This window comes from Triticum aestivum, chromosome 4B, assembly GCF_018294505.1.
Source record: "Triticum aestivum cultivar Chinese Spring chromosome 4B, IWGSC CS RefSeq v2.1, whole genome shotgun sequence".
NCBI lineage: Eukaryota > Viridiplantae > Streptophyta > Magnoliopsida > Poales > Poaceae > Triticum > Triticum aestivum.
In genome coordinates this window covers 483,753,692-483,761,389 of record NC_057804.1, presented here as the reverse complement: position 1 = coordinate 483,761,389, position 7,698 = coordinate 483,753,692, and positions in this window count along the sequence as shown.

Here is a 7,698-nt window from a genome sequence, read left to right as displayed (position 1 = left end):
GCTTCCACTCCCCCCCACATCACTCTCCCCCTCCCGATCCAGATTGCATAGGGGCACTCACGCATCGCCCCGACGCCGCCGCTCGGTGTCGCCCAGATCCCATCATCGGACCGCTGTCGCCGGAGCTGATAATCCCCAAGTGCAGGGAATCATCGTAGCAATTTCCAAAGGTGGAAGTAATAAGTATGGAGTGTCGAACCCACAAGGTGCTAAAGGTAAGATCAATATTCTCTCAAGTCCTACTACCAGTGATACGACTCTACGTACACCGAACGTTTGGTTCCAACTAGAAACGAGAAATAAAACTACGTTGTGTTGGGGAACGTAGCAGAAATTCAAAATTTTCCTACGTGTCACCAAGATCTATCTATGGAGAGACTAGCAACGAGGGGAAGGAGAGTGCATCTACACACCCTTGTAGATCGCTAAGCGGAAGCGTTCAAGTGAACGGGGTTGATGGAGTCGTACTCGTCGTGATTCAAATCACCGATGATCTAGTGCCGAACGGACGGCACCTCCGCGTTCAACACACGTACAGCTCGACGATGTCTCCCACACCTTGATCCAGCAAGGAGAGAGGGAGAGGTTGAGGAAGACTCCATCCAGCAGCAGCACAATGGCGTGGTGGTGATGGAGGAGCGTGGCAATCCTGCAGGGCTTCGCCAAGCACCTACGGGAGAGGAGGAGGTGTCACGGGAGGGAGGGAGGCGCCAGGGGCTCAGGTATGGATGCCCTCCCTCCCCTCCACTATATATAGGGGCAGGGGAGAGGGGGGGAGGCGCAGCCTTGCCCCTTCCTCCAAGGAAGGGGTGCGGCTAAGAGGGGGGGAGGAGTCCATCCTCCCCAAGGCACCTCGGAGGTGCCTTCCCCCTTGAGGACTCTTCCCTCTAGGGTTCCCTAGGCGCATGGGCCTCTTGGGGCTGGTGCCCTTGGCCCATGTAGGCCAAGGCGCACCCCCTACAGCCCATGTGGCCCCCCGGGGCAGGTGGCCCCACCCGGTGGGCCCCCGGGACCCTTTCGGTGGTCCCGGTACAATACCGATGACCCCGAAACTTGTCCCGATGGCCGAAACAGGACTTCCTATATATAAATCTTTACCTCCGGACCATTCCGGAACTCCTCGTGACGTCCGGGATCTCATCCGGGACTCCGAACAACATTCGGTAATCACATACAAGCTTCCTTTATAACCCTAGCGTCATCGAACCTTAAGTGTGTAGACCCTACGGGTTCGGGAGACATGCAGACATGACCGAGACGTTCTCCGGTCAATAACCAACAGAGGGATCTGGATACCCATGTTGGCTCCCACATGTTCCACGATGATCTCATCGAATGAACCACGATGTCAAGGACTCAATCAATCCCGTATACAATTCCCTTTGTCTAGCGATATGGTACTTGCCCGAGATTCGATCGTCGGTATACCGATACCTTGTTCAATCTCGTTACCGGCAAGTCTCTTTACTCGTTCCGTAACACATCATCCCGTGATCAACCCCTTGGTCACATTGTGCACATTATGATGATGTCCTACCGAGTGGGCCCAGAGATACCTCTCCGTTTACACAGAGTGACAAAATCCCAATCTCGATTCGTGCCAACCCAACAGACACTTTCAGAGATACCCGTAGTGTACCTTTATAGCCACCCAGTTACGTTGTGACGTTTGGCACACCCAAAGCACTCCTACGGTATCCGGGAGTTGCACAATCTCATGGTCTAAGGAAATGATACTTGACATTAGAAAAGCTTTAGCATACGAACTACATGATCTTGTGCTAGGCTTAGGATTGGGTCTTGTCCATCACATCATTCTCCTAATGATGTGATCCCGTTATCAATGACATCCAATGTCCATGGTCAGGAAGCCGTAACCATCTATTGATTAACGAGCTAGTCAACTAGAGGCTTACTAGGGACATGGTGTTGTCTATGTATCCACACATGTATCTGAGTTTCCTATCAATACAATTCTAGCATGGATAATAAACGATTATCATGAACAAGGAAATATAATAATAATCAATTTATTATTGCCTCTAGGGCATATTTCCAACAGTCTCCCACTTGCACTAGAGTCAATAATCTAGTTCACATCGATTGTGATTAACACTCAAGGTCACATCCCCATGTGACTAACACCCAAAGAGTTTACTAGAGTCAATAATCTAGTTCACATTTACCATGTGATTAACACTCGATGAGTTCTGGGTTTGATCATGTTATGCTTGTGAGAGAGGTTATAGTCAACGGGTCTGAACCTTTCAGATCCGTGTGTGCTTTACAAATCTCTATGTCATCTCCTAGATGCAGCTACCACGTTCTATTTGGAGCTATTCCAAATAACTGTTCTACTTGGAGCTATTCTAAATTGTTGCTCCATTATACGTATCCGGTATCTATACTCAGAGCTATCCGGATAGGTGTTAAGCTTGCATCGACGTAACCCTTTACGACGAACTCCTTTACCACCTCCATAATTGAGAAAATTCCTTAGTCCACTAGTTACTAAGGATAACTTTGACCCTGTCATGTGATCCATTCTTGGATCACTCTTGTACCCCTTGACTGACTCATGGTAAAGCACACTTCAGGTGCAGTACACAGCATAGCATACTGTAGAGCCTATGTCTTAAGCATAGGGGACGACCTTCGTTCCTTTCTCTCTATTCTGCCATGGTCGAGCTTTAAGTCTTAACTTCATACCTTACAACTCAGGCAAGAACTCCTTCTTTGACTGATCCATCTTGAACACCTTCAAGATCACGTCAAGGCATGTGCTCATTTGAAAGTACTATTAAGCGTTTTGATCTATCCTTATAGATCTTGATGCTCAATGTTCAAGTAGCTTAATCCAGGTTTTCCATTGAAAACACTTTCCAAATAACCCTATATGCTTTCCAGAAACTCTACGTCATTTCTGATCATTAATATGTCAACAACATATACTCATCAGAAATTCTATAGTGCTCCCACTCACTTCTTTGGAAATACAAGTTTCTCATAAACTTTGTATACACCCAAAATCTTTGATCATCATCAAAGCATACATTCCAACTCCGAGATGCTCACTCCAGTCCTCAGAAGGATTGCTAGAGCTTTGCATACTTATTAGCATATTTCAGGATAGACAAAACCTTCCGGTTGTATCACATACAACCTTTCCTCAAGAATCGTGGAGGAAACAATGTTTTGACATCCTATCTGCAAGATTTCATAAATAATGCAGTAATTGCTAATATAATTCCAACAGACTCTTAGCATCTCTATGAGTGAGAAAGTCTCATCGTAGTCAACTCCTTGAACTTGTCGAAAAACATCTTAACGACAAGTCGAGCTTTCTCAATGGTGACACTTACCATCATTGTCTGTCTTCCTTTCAAAATCCATCTGCACTCAACAGCCTTACGACCATCGAGTTGTTCTGCCAAAGTCTACACTTTGTTTTCATACATGGATCCTATCTCGGATTTTATGGCTTCTAACCATTTGTCGGAATTTGGGCCCACCATCGCTTCTCCATAGCTCGTAGGTTCATTGTTGTCTAGAAACATGACCTTCAAGACAGGATTACTGTACCACTCTGAAGTAGTATGTATCCTTGTCACCCTACGAGGTTCGGTAGTGACTTGATCTGAAACTTCATGATCACTATCATAAGCTTCCACTTCAATTGGTGTAGGTGCCACAGGAACAACTTCCTGTGCCCTGCTACACACTTGTTGAAGTGACGGTTCAATAACCTCATCAAGTCTCCACCATCCTCCCACTCAATTCTTTCGAGAGAAACTTTTCCTCGAGAAAGGACCCGATTCTAGAAACAATCCCTTATTGCTTTCGAATCTGAGACAGGAGGTATACCCAACTGTTTTGGGTGTCCTATGAAGATGCATTTATCCGCTTTGGGTTCGAGCTTATCAGCCTGAAACCTTTCCACATAAGCATCGCAGCCCCAAACTTCTAAGAAATGACAGCTTAGGTTTCTCTAAACCATAATTCATACAGTGTCATCTCAACGGAATTACGTGGTGCCCTATTTAAAGTGAATGTGGTTGTCTCTAATGCCTAACCCATAAACTATAGTGGTACTTCGATAAGAGACATCATGGTATGCATCATATCCAATAGGGTGCAGTTATGATGTTCGGACACACCATCACACTATGGTGTTCCAGGCTGTATTAGTTGTGAAACCATTTCCACAATGTCTTAATTCTGTGCCAAACTCGTAATTCAGATATTCATCTCTATGATCATATCATAGATATTTTATCCTCTTGTCACGACGATCTTTCAACTTCACCCTGAAATTACTTGAACCTTTCAATAATTCAGACTCATGATTCATCAAGTAAATGTACTCAACATCCACTCAAATTATCTGTGAAGTAAGAACATAACAATATCCACTACATGCCTCAGCACTCATTGGACTGTACACATCAAAATGTATTACTTCCAACAAGTTGCTATCTTGTTCCATCTTACTGAAAATGAGGCTCTTCAGTCATCTTGCCCGTGTGGTATGATTTGCATGTCCCAAGTGATTCAAAATCAAGTGAGTCAAAACGGTCCATTTGCATGGAGTTTCTTCATGCATATACACCAATAGACATGGTTCGCATGTCTCAAACTTTTCAAAAACGAGTGAGCCCAAAGATCCATCAATATGGAGCTTCTTCATGCGTTTTATACCGATATGACTTACGTGGTAGTGCCACAAGTAGGTGGTACTATCATTACTATATTTTGGCATGAACATGTCTATCACTACGATCGAGATTTAATAAACCATTCATTTTAGGTGTAAGACCATTGAAGGTATTATTCAAATAAATAGAGTAACCATTATTCTCCTTAAATGAATAACCGTATTGCGATAGACGTAATCCAATCATGTCTATGCTCAACGCAAACACCAAATAACAATTATTTAGGTTTAACACCAATCTCTTTTGGTAGAGGGAGCGTGCGATGCTTGATCATATCAAGCTTGGAAAAACTTCCAACACATATCGTCAGCCCACCTTTAGCTAGTCTCCGTTTATTCCGTAGCCTTTTGTTTCGAGTTACTAACACTTAGCAACCGAACCGGTATCTAATACCCTGGTGGTACTAGGAGTACTAGTAAAGTACACATTAACACAATGTATATCCAATATACTTCTATCGACCTTGCCAGCCTTCTTATCTACCAAGTATCTAGGGTAATTCTACTCTAGTGGTTGTTCCCCTTATTACAGAAGCACTTAGTCTCGGGTTTGGGTTTTACCTTGGGTTTCTTCACTAGAGCAGCAGCTGATTTGCCGTTTCATGAAGTATCCCTTCTTGCCCTTGCCCTTCTTGAAACTAGTGGTTTCACCAACCATCAACAATTGATGCTCCTTCTTGATTTCTACTTTCGCGGTGTCAAACATCGCGAATACCTCAAGGATCATCATATCTATCCCTGATATGTTATAGTTCATCACGAAGCTCTAACAGCTTGGTGGCAATGACTTTGGAGAACCATCACTGTCTTATCTGGAAGATCAACTCCCACTCGATTCAAATGATTGTTGTACTCAGACAATCTGAGCACAAGCTCAACAATTGAGCTTTTCTCCTTAGTTTGCAGGTTAAGAAAGTCATCGAAGGTCTTATACCTCTTGACATGGGCACGAGCCTGAAATCCCAATTTCAGCCCTTAAAACATCTCATATGTTTCGCGATGTTTCAAAAACGTCTTTGGTGCCTCAACTCTAAACCGTTTAACTGAACTATCACGTAGTTATCAAAACGTGTATGTCAGATGTTCGCAACAACCACAGACAACGTTCGAGGTTCAGCACACTGAGCGGTGCATTAAGGACATAAGCCTTCTATGAAGCAATGAGGACAATCCTCAGTTTACGGACCTAGTCCGCATAATTGCTACTATCAACTTTCAACTAATTTTTCTCTAGGAACATATCTAAACAGTAGAACTATAGCGTGAGCTACGACATAATTTGCAAAATCCTTTTGACTATGTTCAGGATAATTAAGTTCATCTTATGAACTCCCACTCAGATAGACATCCCTCTAGTCATCTAAGTGATTACATGATCCGAGTCAAACTAGGCCGTGTCCGATCATCACGTGAGACGGACTAGTCATCATCGGTGAACATCTTCATGTTGATCGTATCTTCTATATGACTCATGCTCGACCTTTCGGTCTCCGTGTTCCGAGGCCATGTCTGTACATGCTAGGCTCGTCAAGTTAACCCTAAGTGTTTCGCGTGTGTTCCGAGGCCATGTCTGTACATGCTAGGCTCGTCAACACCCGTTGTATTTGAACGTCTGAATAAAACACCCGATCATCACGTGATGTTTTGAAACAGCAAACTGTCGCAACGGTGCACAGTTAGGGGAGAACACTTCTTGAAATTGTTGTAAGGGATCATCTTATTTACTACCGTCGTTCTAAGCAAATAAGATGCATAAACATGATAAACATCACATGCAGTCAAATAGTGACATGATATGGCCATCATCACTTTGCTCCTTTTGATCTCCATCTTCGGGGCTCCATGATCATCATCGTCACCGGCATGACACCATGATCTCCATCGTCATGATCTCCATCATCGTGTCTTCATGAAGTTGCCTCGCCAACTATTACTTCTACTACTATGGCTAACGGTTAGCAATAAAGTAAAGTAATTACATGACATTTAAGTTGACACGCAGGTCACAAATAAATAAAGACAACTCCTATGGCTCCTGCCGGTTGTCATACTCATCGACATGCAAGTCGTGATTCCTATTACAAGAACATGATCAATCTCATACATCACATATATCATTCATCACATCCTTTTTGGCCATATCACATCACATAGCATACCCTGCAAAAACAAGTTAGACGTCCTCTAATTGTTGTTTGCATGTTTTACGTGGCTGCTATGGGTTTCTAGCAAGAACGTTTCTTACCTACGCATGAACCACAACGTGATATGCCAATTGCTATTTACCCTTCATAAGGACCCTTTTCATCGAATCCGATCCGACTAAAGTGGGAGAGACAGACAACCGCCAGCCACCTTATGCAACTAGTGCATGTTTGTCGGTGGAACCGGTCTCACGTAAGCGTACGTGTAAGGTTGGTCCGGGCCGCTTCATCCCACGATGCCGCCGAATCAAGATAAGACTAGTAACGGCAAGCATATTGAACAATATCGACGCCCACAACTACTTTGTGTTCTACTCGTGCAAAGAATCTACGCAATAGACCTAGCTCATGATGCCACTGTTGGGGAACGTAGCAGAAATTCAAAATTTTCCTACGTGTCACCAAGATCTATCTATGGAGAGACTAGCAACGAGGGGAAGGAGAGTGCATCTACATACCCTTGTAGATCGCTAAGCGGAAGCGTTCAAGTGAACGGGGTTGATGGAGTCGTACTCGTCGTGATTCAAATCACCGATGATCTAGTGCCGAACGGACGGCACCTCCGCGTTCAACACACGTACAGCTCGACGATGTCTCCCACACCTTGATCCAGCAAGGAGAGAGGGAGAGGTTGAGGAAGACTCCATCCAGCAGCAGCACAATCGCGTGGTGGTGATGGAGGAGCGTGGCAATCCTGCAGGGCTTCGCCAAGCACCTACGGGAGAGGAGGAGGTGTCACGGGAGGGAGGGAGGCGCCAGGGGCTCAGGTATGGATGCCCT